Source organism: Capsicum annuum, chromosome 9, assembly GCF_002878395.1.
Source record: "Capsicum annuum cultivar UCD-10X-F1 chromosome 9, UCD10Xv1.1, whole genome shotgun sequence".
NCBI classification, from domain to species: Eukaryota; Viridiplantae; Streptophyta; class Magnoliopsida; order Solanales; family Solanaceae; genus Capsicum; species Capsicum annuum.
The window spans coordinates 4,857,339-4,872,734 of NC_061119.1; the positions used below are offsets into that span (position 1 = coordinate 4,857,339).

At 31.9% G+C, this 15,396-nt stretch overlaps 1 pseudogene; it reads left to right on the forward strand.

Moving 5' to 3' along the window:
* Positions 1 to 6,925: 6,925 nt before the first annotated feature.
* LOC107841708 lies at positions 6,926 to 8,623 on the forward strand (annotated as a pseudogene).
* Positions 8,624 to 15,396: the final 6,773 nt, after the last annotated feature.

Below are 15,396 nucleotides of genomic sequence, written 5' to 3' on the forward strand. Positions count from 1 at the left end.
GTCATTTTCTATGTCAAACAGGCGAAGCGACAGAAATTTCGAGTTTTTTTGCGACTTTTGATAGGTGTTAACTCACGGTTAGGGGGTGGACTCAGATTCCGAAAAAAAATTTGGGTGAAACTTCTCGGACAGTCCCCTGACCGCCTATTTAATGGATTTGATCGCTTTGGCGGGGCTGGGAGAGCTATTTTTTAAGTCAAACGGGTGAAACGACAGGAATTGCGAGTTTTTTGCAACTTTCGATGGATGTTAGTCCACATTTCAGGTGGTGGGATTGGGCTTCGAAAAAAATTTTGAGCGAAACTCTCGGGCGATCCCCTCACGGCCTTTTGAATGGATCAAGTTGCTTTGACGAGGCCGAATGAGCCTTTTTCCCAGTCAAACGGGAAAAAAAATCCGAAAATTGCAAATTTTTTATGATTTTTGGTGTGTGTTAGCTCATAGTTCGGGGGTGAGCTCAAGTCCCTGAAAAAATTTTGGACGAAACTTCTTAGGCGATACCCTGATGGCCTGTTAAATGAATCGAATTATTTTGGTGAGACTGGAACCAAGATTTGCCTATATATCTTATCCACTTGGCTAACAGTAAGAGTTGAAACATATAATTCTATTTCTATTAATGATATATTTGCATTGAAATGTCTTCTCCATTTGGTGCAGGTTATACTTTAATGATGAAGCAAACCATTAGCAACATTAAAAAGTGCACTTTGAATATGTTGAAGTCTATTATAAAAATTAAATATCAGAAAATAGATAGAGCAATAGTTTACAATCTATATATATACAAGTAGGGGTGGGCATAAAATACCAAAAACCGAATTACTGAATCGAATCGAAAAATTTGGTAATTGGTATTCGGTAATTTGGTATTTGGGATGGTATTTGGGAGTAAAATTTTAAAATTACAGTATTTGGATTCGGGATTGGTAAAAAATATTACTACCGTTTGGTATTTAGTATTTCCCGCAATTCTAATTATAGTTAAGTGACCCATAGACCACATACCTAGTCCACACTCCAAAGGTCACATACTTGTGTAAATATTGTCGAAGCAAACTTTGAACTGTTAAACACAGTCATAAAGTAGAATCTTAACTTTACACAGTAGACTTCTTTGCGACCAACATATGACAACTTTTGAAGAAAATATCACGCTAAGACTGAAAATCGGAGCGTGGAAGGGAACAACAAAAAAAGAAGTTTTCATGATATAATACATAACACTATTGGTGGCTGCACTTGCCCAACTCTAATGTTCCTAACGTAGGTCGGAATATGGATTTAACCAAGGGTACTTGGTCAAGCTTTCTTAATCCTTGTGTTCATATGCCAATAGCGGATAGAAGCAAAACTCAGCATTTGGCAGACAACATAACATATATTACTCTCCATCACATTTATAAAAAGTAATATTATGACTTTACATCACATTTACATCCAGTTCGTTACATCCAGTTCGTGTTGCATCCAGTTTGATGTAAATGTTATTCGTGTTACATCCAGTTCTCCCCTTCTTGGAGTTGGATCAAACTACAATAACATAGGTTTTAAGATGTTTCATTAATTGAGTCACACGTATCAACGTGTAACAAGACCAAATGAATTGATTTTTTCTGGTGTAAAACTACGTATTCAGAGGTGTCAAACTACCAAACAAAATTGAATTTTTCTGAAAACGTTGGTTGAAAATCACCACTATTATCACCAAATAGGATCACTACAAGCATATCCAACTTTAATATGGTAATACCGAATTCTGTTCCGAACCAAAATTTAATTTACCGATTACCGAATTACCGAACCGAAGTTTAATGGTATGATATTTGGTATCTACTTTCAATTACCGAACCCGAATTATGAAAATATCGAACCGAATGCCGAATGCCCACCCCTATATATAAGTGTAAACCACAGAAATTCCGTGTAATATGAAAGTATTTACAGAAAATCCCTTTAGGTTTTCTCTCTCCCTATTTTACAAAATATACTTATACATTCGTGGGTTTATTATACATTCGTGAGATGTATGACAAAACTATTTTGCCTACAATTAAGGAAAAGAGCTATCAGAAAATATCTTTCAAATCCTTAAATTACTCCATTAAATACCTATATCCTTAAATTACTCCATTAAATACTTATAATTAAGTAGTGTATGAGTTAATATAGTAACTAAAATTTAAATTAAAAAAAAACTCTTAAACATTACTGTTATTTTTCATAACTATTGATATACGTTCTTGAGAGAAAAAAGTCGACTACTTTCTTGATTTCTGAAAAAAAAAAAAAGGATGAACATCCCGATATTGTTGCGTCATTCCGGTGTCTGGGAGTTGGAAATCAGTTATAAAACATACAAAAGTGATGTCATTATTGTTTCTGAAAGTATAACTTTCTGAAATTGATTGTTACGATCACCATGGAATTGGATCTCGAAGAAGTACGCAAAAAATTGAAGTGATTAAATCGAGTTTGAAAGAAAAACAGGGGATCGAAAGTAGTGAATATGATTCAATTGCGTTAATGGTTGTTGTAACAAAGGTATGATATATAAGTGTTGTCTTTATTTGTTGATGGTTTAATGTATGGTAATATGCTATCAGACGTTTTGAAAAAGTTCACGTTTTGAAGTTGGGTTCTGGGAAATCTAATCATAAAATTCCGTATGTATAACATATGATTATACATTCGAGCGAGTGTATAATGAAACTGTGTCAGACCCAATTTTTTCATTTTTACTGAAATTATGATTTGTGGAACTTTTGTATAATACAATGACTCGGTGTAAAAATTTGATGCAGATATGTACTGCACTGTCATAACATAGACTACAAGTGGGTGTTGAAGGCGTCTTGTATGAATCATTCGAAAATGTTTTTGATAAAAAGATTTGATTCGAGGCATACTTGTAGTCTTAAAGATAGAGTTGTTGAATAATTTGGTTGCGACAACAGATTTTGTGAGTGAATTTACAGCACCAAAATTAATTAATCACAAGAGAATACACACACCAGCGTACATAATTGAAGAGATGAAGGTTGTTTACGGAGTTGATATTAACTACATGAAAGTTTGACGCGCAAAAGGGAAGGTGATTGCAATGCTTAGAGGACCGCCAGATGGATATCGAAAAATGCCCCATTATATCTATATGATGAACCAAATGTATCCGAAATCGCACATTCGGATGCATAAGACATTAGATAACGAGTTTAAATACTTGTTTATTAACTTACATCCCATGATAAGGGGTTTTGAATTTTGTCAACCTATCGTGGGTGTGTATATACTATGTAATTTGACAACTATTATAGTAAATAGTTGTTGAAACATAATGTGTATTACACAATTATACATTAAACTTTTGTATATAAGTAATGCATGATATACTATTATACTTTATTAACATACATGATGTTTTACTGACAACAATGATTTTTAACTGACCACATGCATTATTTTTTATTTAAACAACATAAGAAATGACAAACTTATGTAACATAATTCATGAAAATTTAAGTTGCCTTTTTCATTTTGTTTTATGTGTATGGTTATAGATTATACTTCCATGTAAATGTATGATACATTCACAAAGTATTTAATATAAAAAATACATTAAAATTATGTTAATAATATATGATATAGTGTTATAGTTTTTAAATATGTATGACGTTAAATATTTTCTTTATTTTTTATTAAGTCATGAACGTTTAACAACATGTATAATGTTATGTAATACATAAGTTTAACGTATGAGACACTTGTTCAATGTATTATTAACTTATAACATAATTTATCTACTGCTAAAAATTTAATATATTCATATATAATAACACATTATTTTGTAATTTAGTTTTATACGTTATATATAATAAAATGTAAGGCAAACTCAATAACTACCAAACTATATTAGTAACATTACAATATAGTGTAAGTAATTGCAAAACATTTCTTCAGAAGATATGTATGTATAATAAAAATAAGGACATCCATAAAATGTGAATTAACATCCAAAAAGTAACATTGTAACCATTTAACATAAAAAAATTAGTTGTTTCAATGAAGACTATTATAAAAAAATTCTACTCTAAAATAACAAGTGCACTTGCATCAATTGTTTGGAGATAACTATTCCTCGGCCGAGGAGGATCCTCATTGTCACTCGTGTACCCTTCTTTTGCCTTTGTCACTCCGTAATGCCATAGTAATGAAGCATAGTATGCACATTGAGTTCCAGCATCAAACCCGCATGAATGGACTTGTTGCCCTTCACTTAATATTTCTGTATAGGCAGACACAAAGACGCCACAGTCCCTGATTTAAAGAAAAAATGATGAAGTAACAGTCCGTTCAATAATTATAATATCGTTATACATGTAAAAACAAATCAAATTTACTTAAACGGTTCAATTGGTATTTCATGTCCTGGAAAAATAAAATCAGGACCTAATTACACAACAGTTACACATGTGTGATGATAACTTATACATTTAAAAAAATAAATCAGACCATAATAAAACAACATTTAGACATGTATGAGGGTAACTTATGCATTTAAATAATAAACTCCAGTAATGTATAATGTCATAATACACAGTTTCACCTTAAATATGTATGACCTATAAGCTTGTTAGATTGTATAATGTCACCTTTCAAAATAAGTAATGTATAATGACTGATATATTATAACTTATACATTATAATGTAATATTTCATAGTGTATAATATCACACTATTAAATGCAAAACTTTGGCTAAAATAAGAATGTATAATGTCACCTTATACAATATTAAAAGTGCAAAACTTTGGCCAAAGTAAGAATGTATAATGTTCAAACATTCACAACGTATAATTTCACTTATTACAATAACCGTCTCTTTTATGCACATCTTCTTGTTGTATAATATAATTTAATGTAAAGCAGAAAACTAATATTATACATTAGTCTGATAAATAAAGTAATGTATAATCAAATAATATAAATGTCTAATATCAAATATGTCAGGAACAAAACCAACAAAAATATTTTGTTCTTAATCATCTAACTGACTAAGTCCTAAACTAAAATTAGGACAAGAATCCATTACCAAATTTATACTATATTGATTAAGCAATTGCAACTATAAACAAGAAATTCAAAGATCTGACTTGTATTATATGAAAAAAAAATGAAAAAAATCAACTAACAAATTAGAACGAGATTGCAAAATAAGGTAATTTCATAAAAATCAACATGCAACCAAATAAGAATCTGAATAAGAACCAACAACTTTTAAACAAAAAATACAAAGATCTGACTTTTAATAATTGAAAAAAAAATGATATTATCGAACTATCATACTGAAATGGATTTGCAAAAGCAATTAATTTCATAAAAAATAAACATGCAACAAAAAATCAAACTAGGTTGTGATTTGGTAAAGTTGAAAAAAAAAAAAACTAAAAATTAGTGAATAAAATCAGTAAGTTCAATAAATGTTTGATAACTTACAAATTGATAACCTTTAAGTATACGATTGCTTGAATTTGAGCGTAAAAAAAAGTATTCAATAATGGAGGAACAATCGATTGTTTAATGAAAGAAAAAAAGAAAGCAAATATGTTAAACAGAGAGAAAGTAAAAAATTGTTAAATGGGAGGAAAAAAGGGAGCAAATATGGGAAAGAAAAAGAAAGTAAAGAATTATTTAATGGGAGAAAAAAGAGAGCAAATGAGGAAAAGAGAGAGAAAGTAAAGATACAGATCCTTTTTTTTTTCTTTGGATGTATAAGAGGAATGGAAGAGAAAGTAAAACAATAGGAAATTTTAGTAATAACTTTGGGATTTATGTAATTACTTTGTCAATATGGGATTTATTGTAATAATGTAAAGTTATCTTGTGTATATATGTAAATTTTAGTATATATAAAGGAGGATTAGAAACATGCTGAGCTGGCATGCCTCGTAAGCCAAGAAAGCTATTTATCTTTTTTCTCCTATTTTTGAATTTTTTCTTCTTTATTTATCTATTTATTTATTTTTAAATAGCCCAAAAATTAGCAACCTTTGGCTTGTCCTTCATTTTATCACTCTTGACAATGCATGCATTTTAGAAGTATAACGGTAACTTGTAAAAAGTGTCAAGTTAATGTTATTTAAGTGGTTAGTAATTAAGTATTAATTTAATACTAATAAATATGAACCCATTGAAAAGTTGCTATAAAAAAGCAAGAATTCGGAATTGATTTTTCATTCAGAACCTATTATGTTCATGTTAAGAAGTAGTAGTTTAGATTGCAGAAAGAACAAGAAATGCTAATCAGTTAGAGTTTTGCTAATGCAGTTATCTTTAATCTCTCTTTTTCTTTTAAATATTTATTTATATTTTAAGATTAAGAAATATATGAATTGTCACAGTTATCGGAGATTCTTCAAATATGAAATTGTAAGTAAGTTTTTACTTGTCGATTCTTCATATTCTTAAATTCTCTAATATTCATTTTAATAATTATATGTATCTTTCTATTTTCTTCGGTTTTACTTTTAAAAAAAAAATAAAATTTAGAGATGCATTCTTTAGAAATATTAATTTAAAATTTTCTAATTTTACTTTAGTAATTATTTGTATCTTTCTATTTTCTTCTTTTTTAGCATAGAGGGATTTTTTATTTTTATTTTTTGATACTTTACACCATTATTTACATGAATGATATACTAGCTATTCTAAGACATATATTGATCGAATTTTAAAATACAGGAGACTATAATAATTTTTTAAAGATACCAGGTAAATATTTATTGACATAAAATATTTCATAGTTAGGCTACATCACTCATGTTCACATATAAGTTGTATGTCATTGCAATATAGACTCGCACTCTCTCTATATATATACACCCGTTAGGATAAAATTTTCGCCCAAATTTCTCATTCTTTGCTCTCATTCTTGTGGCCTCGTAAAAAATCAAGAAAATGTAAGGTTCTTCCTTTTTCGCCTTTTTTTTTTTTAATTCTTGTTGATTTTGTGTTCTAAATGATGATTGTATGATAGAGATGATTCTAGGCCCGACCTTGGATTTGAATACAATTTCGATTTTTTTTTTCTGAAATGCAGCTGGACAGGTTCATTCCCAATCGCTCTGCAATGGATTTTGACTATGCACATTACATGCTCGCTGGTGGCTAGGTTAAAAAGGAACACGTTGGAGTAAATTCTTCATCTTACTTGAAGCTGTTAGCATAAGTTTTCAACATGAACAGAACGAGGATCCTTGATTTTAAGAATAAAGCTCCACCTTCGGGTCACATAGTTTCTCAATCTCCATCACATATTTACCAGTCAAAAACTGTTAAAAAGCGGAGATACATTCCCCAAGTGAGTCCCCTTTTACTGTCTTTTGCGCTAACTCTACTTATTGTATTAGTGCAAATAAATGTGTTATCTTGGCTTCTCGTTCCTAACTTAGACAACTTTTTGCTTGTTAACAGTTTGCGGAAAGGACCCTGGAGGCTCCTGACATCCCTGATAATTTTTGTCTCAATTTGTTAGACTGGGGGAGCAGTAATATTATTGCCATTGGGTTAGGATGGGATGCTTCTGATGGGTCTATATCTATAGATACAGAATTCTAGTCTATAGACTAGAATTCTGTATATCTATAATTCTGTATATACTGAGCTTCTCATGGTTGGTGATGATTTTAGGCCGTTGACTAGCGTCAGCTAAAAGACACCTTGCAGTTGCCTTGAATAATTCGTTCAGCTGCGGGACACCTTACAGGGGTCTAGCCAATTGGTAAGTGGTTTCTTTCGCCGTCTTCCTTCTTCTAGTCTAATTATTATCATAAGTCTAACATCTTTCTTTCTATACAGTTGAGGACGTTACGAGGACACAGATTAAGGGTTGGCTCACTTGATTGGAATGGTGGCCACATACTGACAACTGGAGGCATGGATAGTATGATCATCAACAATGACGTGCGTGTAAGATCCCACGTAGTTGGAAAATACAAGGGACACACCCGGGAGATATGTGGATTTAAGTGGTTCGAGTCAGGCCAGCAGTTGGCTAGTGGAGGGAACGATAATTTGGTCCATATGTGGATCCTATCGATGGGGTCTCCTAACAACTCATGCCAATGGATCCACCGTATGACACATCATACAGCTGCTGTAAAAACTCTTTCTTGGTGTCCTTTCTAGGGTAACGTGGTTGCCTCAAGTGACGGTGTTGGAGATCAGTGCATAAAGTTTTGGAACACCAATACCGGGGCATGCTTGAACACTGTCGATACAGGTTGACAAGTCTGTTCCTTGCTTTGGAACAGACACCAGCGCGAGCTTTTGAGTTCTCATGGCTTTACTGACAACCAACTCATTGTTTAGAAGTATCCTTTTATGAAGAAAATTTCAGAACTTTTCGGTCATACATCACGAGTTCTTCATATGGCTTAGGTATGATTTGTTAACCAATAACGCCACATCGTGTTCGTTTACGCTCATATTCACTGTGCCTTACCGACTTTCCTTCTCGACATGTTTCAGAGTCCGGATGGCTATACGTTGGCGACTGCAGCGGCGGATGAGACACTAAGATTATGGAATGTTTTTGGGAATCCTGAAGAGAATAAGTTGTGCTAAAGAGAAAGCTAGAGCCAGTTTTTGACTTGATACTGATTAGATAAAGTAGCAAATGATACTAAAATTATTTTTTATTGAGTGTTTAGTTTGTTGTATTCAAAATAATATGCATGGTATAATTTTTAAGAATAAATAAATTGATTACGAAAATAATAAAACATCATGTAAGACCCTGCAAAATTTAAGTCTAATTCAGCCCCTTAGAACTTGATAAGAGATTTCGCACTTAGAAAATTTTAGCTAAGTGTTAAGACTTAGACTCTTTTAAAGCCTTCGAACTTCGGAGATTTATTTCATGACCTTCCCGACCTCGAAAATTTGAGTTTTAAGTTGATTAATGATGGGGCAAGTCAATAGTACATCTCGGGTGCGTTTCGAAATTTTCGGACAAGCGTAAGGGCATGTTTGGATTCCTAAAACAGTAGCTCAGGGCGATATGCCCGCGCCGCCTAGCTCAGCCCGACGTTCCAGGCAGGACGCCGCCCTGGACATCCCGGCGCTCCAAGCAAGGCGCCGCCCTGGCCATTCTGGCTGGGGCAATTTTCTGCAGTCCAGCCCCGTATTTTCAAGGGACAAAGGGTCAATTCCCCCACCCCTATATAGCCCAAAAACACGAGATTCAGCCTTCATTAAGCATAATATACTTGTTTTCTCTCAAATTCTCTCAAAAACAAGCTTTAGGGTTCTAATTAACGATTCAAAACTCAAAGAATTTCTTCGTCAATCTTCTTAAAGTCAAGCATTAAGGTATGTTAGATGTTGATTCTTAGGTCCCTTCCACCCATGAAGTTCAAGAATCATTTTCAAAATACAAAGATTATATGTTTATGAGTTTTCATGATTTAATTGAATTGAAGTTCATGTTCATGTTGTTGTTGGGTTTGGATCCATGTTTTAGATTACAAGTTACAAGATTTGATCCTAGTATGAGATGAATTGCATGATATTCATGATAAACCCTTCAAGTTACAAGATTATTGATGTAGCCATGGTAATAAGATGCATTAATTATTGTGTGATAAAAGCATGCTCCCCATATGTTTGATAAAATGTCTATGTGAATGAGATAGTGTCATTTTAGCATGTTAGCATGTAATCCCCATTCATGCACAAGTTAATGCATGCCAAGTGCTTGATGAAAAACCTTTTTGAATGAATCATGAAACATTAGTATGCATTCCTATTCATGTACAAGTCTATGACTTTCAAGTGTTTGAAGAGATGCCTCATTGATTGTATTGTGAATGATAGACTATTGTGTTGTCTTATATTATTCATGTTATCGAGTCCTGGGGTATTTAATACTCAACAATTTAGCTAATTGTCTAGAGCCAGTGTCAATTTTTAAGATACTCCCAGTCAGGCCACGCTCAGTAGAACTCAGTCAGTTAAAGAACTTAGGAAAACTCAGTAATCTTAGTATCAGTCCAGTCCAGTTCAGTAATCAATTCAGAACTCAGTAGCATTTAGTCAGTTCACAGAATTCAGTAGTATTCTGTCAGTCAACGAAACTCAGTAAACTCAGTTCAGCTCAGTTAAACAGTACGATCAGTAACAGTTTAGTCAAGCCTAGTATGAACTAGGAAATTAGTTCAGTGTCTTTCAGCTGGGAGTAGGATTCAGCACCGAGCGAGTCTAGGGATGGAGGCACACCCGTTAGTTAGGACTGGATCCCTAGACACAATCCCTAAGTTCCAGAACTACGTAGATACCGTAGGTTATGAGATGTCACCCATTAGATAGGACTGGCATACTCAGGGATCACCCGCTAGTTTAGGACTGATCTCAAGGGTCACCCGTTAGATAGGACTGACTCCACAGCAGTTGTCTTCACCCATTGCATGGTATTAACACCCTTCTAACTGAGTTTACAGGTTGGACCCCACTAGTTCAGATAAGGGGCATGTCAGTTAGATGACTACCTCTCACAGTCTCAGTTTCAGTCTCAGTCTTCAGAATAGAACTCAGTTCAGTATTTACAAAAATCAGGACTGTCAGATACAATCACTCAGCTTAGTAAAGAACTCAGATAGTTCTATAGATTCAGGACTGTTAGATACAGTTAATCAGTATCTATATCAGTATCAGTAGATTCAGGGATCACTCGCTAGATAGGCCTGATCCTAGGGGTCACCCTTTAGATAGGATCGACCCCACAACAGTCATCGGTAATACAATACTAGTAGACTCAGTTATCAGTAATCCAGTTATTAAAACTCATTAACCAGTGTCACTACGCCTTCAGTTACAGCTTATGTACTCATGCGTGTATTCTCACTCAGTCATGTTCAAGTTACTTAGTCAGTTATAATTTATGCATATGAACCCTCATCTAGCATACCAGTACATTCTCACGTATTGACGCATACTTTTCTCTTGCGCTATGATGTCTTATATCATAAGTTCAGAAGCACGGGATTTCGAGCACCCTTAGCAGTTCAGATTCAGGCAGCAGCAGTAGACTTAGCAGTGAGTCTTCATCATTCGAGGATGGTCCTTATTTCCTTATTATATTAGATTCAGTATTTTCAGTAGACGGAGTTAGTTGGAGGATTGTTCCATCAACTCCACAGTTCAGATAGTTTTAGAGGCTTTTCAGCCTAGATGTATAGACAGGCTAGAGTATTTTCATACAGATGTTCAGTTTTGGTAATTTAATACTTTATTCAGTTTTATTTCAGATGTTTGAACCTCATGGCAAGTTTTAGCCAAATTTCTGCATTTTACAATATTATTCTTCAGTTATTGCAGCAGGTACCAGTCATAGGTTAGCTTGTGGTTCTTCGGGATTATGAGCACCGTGTAGCATCCGGGGTTCAAAATCCGGGGCGTTACACATCATCTTATAATCATCATTTATAAAACAATGCATGCTAAATGTAAATGACTCACATAAGTTGAAATATCTGAAATACTGAAATATGTTGCCTTAAGAAGCAAAACATACTTTATAAATCTTATGACCCATAATATTTAGTTCTAAAAGTTGTACTTGTGATCCTCCAAAAATTTTGCATTGCAGAGTAATTTTTGTTTTAGCTTTCCTTTACACTTTCTGTCTATACATGTTTTGGGGTCTCAATTAATGACAGCCTGTTAAAGGGTGGGGGTTTTTTCATTTTTATGATTTGAACTTCAAAAGTTCTAGTCGGGGGGGGGGGGGGGGGGGAATAAAATTTACTCAACGGAAAAGGGCAAAACTATCTTCGAAATGGAGCAAATATAATCTCCATTTGTTATTGATCTCATTCAACTATTAGTTCACTTTAACGGAATGCCACTAGAAAATCCACGTGGAAAAGAAAATTGTCCCAACCCACATAAGCATCAACTTAACCATCCAACTTAACTTGATTCATTATAATTTGGTTAAATTAATCTTTGGTTGAAACAAGGACCAATGGCATGGGACAAATAGCATAAAACTAATTGAAAAAAGACAATTGATTGTAACAAGGAAAAGGTACAAACACCAATAACAGCTACAGAAGCAAAAGATGTAAACTAATCCTAAAATGTAAAATCCAAAAATCAAAATCTGACACTAAAAATATAAAATGTGAAATAAACAGCACAAAATGAGACACAACTAATTAACATCAGTACTTTTAACTTGATTCTATCATAATTTTACCTCCTTGACCTCTTCTTTGGAATCATCATTTTCACTATTTTCCCTTGTACTTCTCTATCACCTCTCTTTGGTGGATTGTTAAGTTGGATTGTATTAAGTTTGGATGGTTAAGTGGGCTTGGGGCTAATCTTAAGTTGGATGCTTAGGTGGACTGTCCAGCTACCTTTTTTCTCCCCGTGGACTGCATGGTGGCATTTCGTTAATTGAAAGGTAGAAGTGAGCCATTAGTTGAATGGATGGAAGGAAGGGGTAGTTTTTGTAAATTGATGCGAAACAGAGAAGTATATGCAGAAAGTAAAGGGTTAAAGATAGAGTCAACACACTGAATTTAATGGAACTATCTTGATTGTTATTTATAGTCTGTGACTGCTGATTTTATAGGCAGAAATAAGTAACAAAATAAATCAAAAAACTGGAACGACTAACTAAGATAACTCCTAAAAAATAGGAAACAAATTCACGATAAATTACTCTCCTAACGACTAAGAAAAAGCTGGAAATAGGACTTTATTTGCTAACACTCTCCCTTAAACTGAAAGCTCACAAGCTTTAGGTTAACATTAACTAGTATATATATATAAAGGAGAAACATAGAGAGGATGATGTGACACCTCTCTATGGCCTTCAATACTATTTATCTTTTTTTTTTCTTTTTTTTTTTGAATTTTCTCCATCATTCTTTTCATTAATTAATTTGCTTATCAATTAAAAAAATTATATCATATTTACTACATTTAATTATATCTCATGAGTTATAAGAAAACCTCCAATTATTTGTATTCTCTATTTAATAAAAAATCTTCTCAACTACTTGATTAATCTATAAATAACAATAATCTATAGAGTTTTTGGATGCTCATTTTCATTTCTCCTCCTTCTTTTTTATTAGTAGTGTATTTTTTTTTCTCCTTTTCAAACTTTTTTTTCATTGTTTTCATCAATCATGTGTTCAATAACCAAAAGAGAGGGCATTGAAAACGTGATTCACTATATGGCTACTATGATGAAGATTATAGATATATTATCAAAGTTTCTTCTTGTGTAATAAGAATCAAACACAAATTCACCAAGGATGAAGAAGGAAGTTTGATGGCGGTACAAAATTCATCAAAGAAAGAATGATCAAATTAATTTCGTATAAATTTATCGTCAAGATGAAGAATAATGTATAATGCATCTAGAGAGATGGCCAAATTAATTTAGCAAAATAGATTTTTTTAATGTTTTATTAATATTAGAGAAACAGGTATTCGTGCTTATTGTAAATTTGTAACTATTTCACCAAATACAAGATGTACTATTCAATAAAAAAAATTATTATAAAGTTTTACACTTTGTTTATATTAATTATTTTGTTTCTAACATAAAACTTAATTGATATATTATTATATAAGCGTTTATCTTTAAATATGCAATCTTTATTTATATATAAATGTGGTTTATTAAAAGATGATGTATATAGTTATTTGATCAAAAATTTATATTTTGTGACTTTTTTTCTGCTTTTCAATTTTATTTTTTAAAAGGAAATTTCGTCTTCTCAAAATTTTATTTTATTTATTTTATGCTTCATTATAAATTTCAAGAACTACTTTGTTAATCCTCTTAATTACACCTCATCTTTTCCTCTTCTCTTTATTGATCCATTTTAATATTATTTTTGTATGATCATAATAATAATCATCTTAACAATAATTTTCTATCATCATGTATTTCAGGTACAGAAAGAGGAAAGAAAGTTTCCTACCAATTGATCTATAAATTTGTGACAAAAGAGTTTAATTTTTATTTTTTTTTTATTTCTTTTTAAAACATTGTTTAGATTTATATTTTAAAGAAGATGAAAGTTATGAAAGTATTAACAAATTAAAGTTAAATACTTATAAATATCTAAAATAAGGTGATGTAGTATCTCTTTATCGCTTAAAAGATCTTTTTTTTTTTGGATGTTTTTCTTTATTTTATTAAATAATAATAATCTTCTAATAATTTGAATTAAAAAATACGCCAGCTTAACACATTTAATTAAGTAAAAAGTATATATTGTACATATATTGTACCGTGACTTGTAATAATTCAGTTAATAAATACTTAGGTTACAATTATAACCGTTGCGGATAATTTCATTTAGGATTCCCTAAAATGAATGCTAGGTGCATTTATGCTTTTGAAACTTTTTAACTTAAATTCTCTTAATTACTATTCTTCATCTTCCTCTTCTGTCGGTTATAGCTGTAGTAAAAAGAGAAAATGAAGAGTTTTAAAGGCTATTAAGGATTTGAAGTAAATAAAGAAAATGAACAATCATAGCAATTAAGTAGTCATGAATAAATAGTTCAAAAACATTCTGATCGGCTGGTTTTCATTGAAATTAGCATTGTTATTTAATTGAAATTACTATGAAATTTCAATCTCAATTATGACATTCAAAAAAACTGTATTTATTGAATTTCTATTATTGTTGAAGGAATTTGAATATTCAAGATTTATTTTCACTATTAAAGATATATATGTATTTTATCTTATGAAAGAGAATTAAAGAAGATTTAAATGTCATAAAAAAAAAAAATAACGAGCACTCGACTTAACTACCCAAAATAGATTAAAACATTTTACATGAAAAGTATTTTAATATTTTCATGTCAAAAAAAGACTTTAAATATTTTAAACTTTTAAATTTAATTAGATGTTAAAAAAATTAAGTCATAAATTTAATGAAGTATTTTATGACTGCATGAAGCATAAATAATTCTATGACTACGCGAAGCGCGATTAACTTTACTAGTAATAAAAGAAGGGTTAATGTGTATACTATAGAGTATTTAGATAGACAAGAAAAACCTAGCATCTTCCCCCGCACCCCCACCCCTACCCACCCACCCCACCCCCCTTAGATAAAAAGAAATAAAATCCTAGCATAAAGTCCCCAACCCAAGACCACCTAATGTTACTATTACCCTTTGGTCATAACTCTTTAAAACTTAGTTTATTTATAGCCTTACATCCTCCTCCTCAAATTTCTTAGACTAGATTTTTAACCATGCAAAGTACTCATAATTCTATCACATACTTATCTTCTAGTTATTTATAATTATACATTTATAAAAGTATGAGAACCTTTCTTCATAGCATCTCAAAA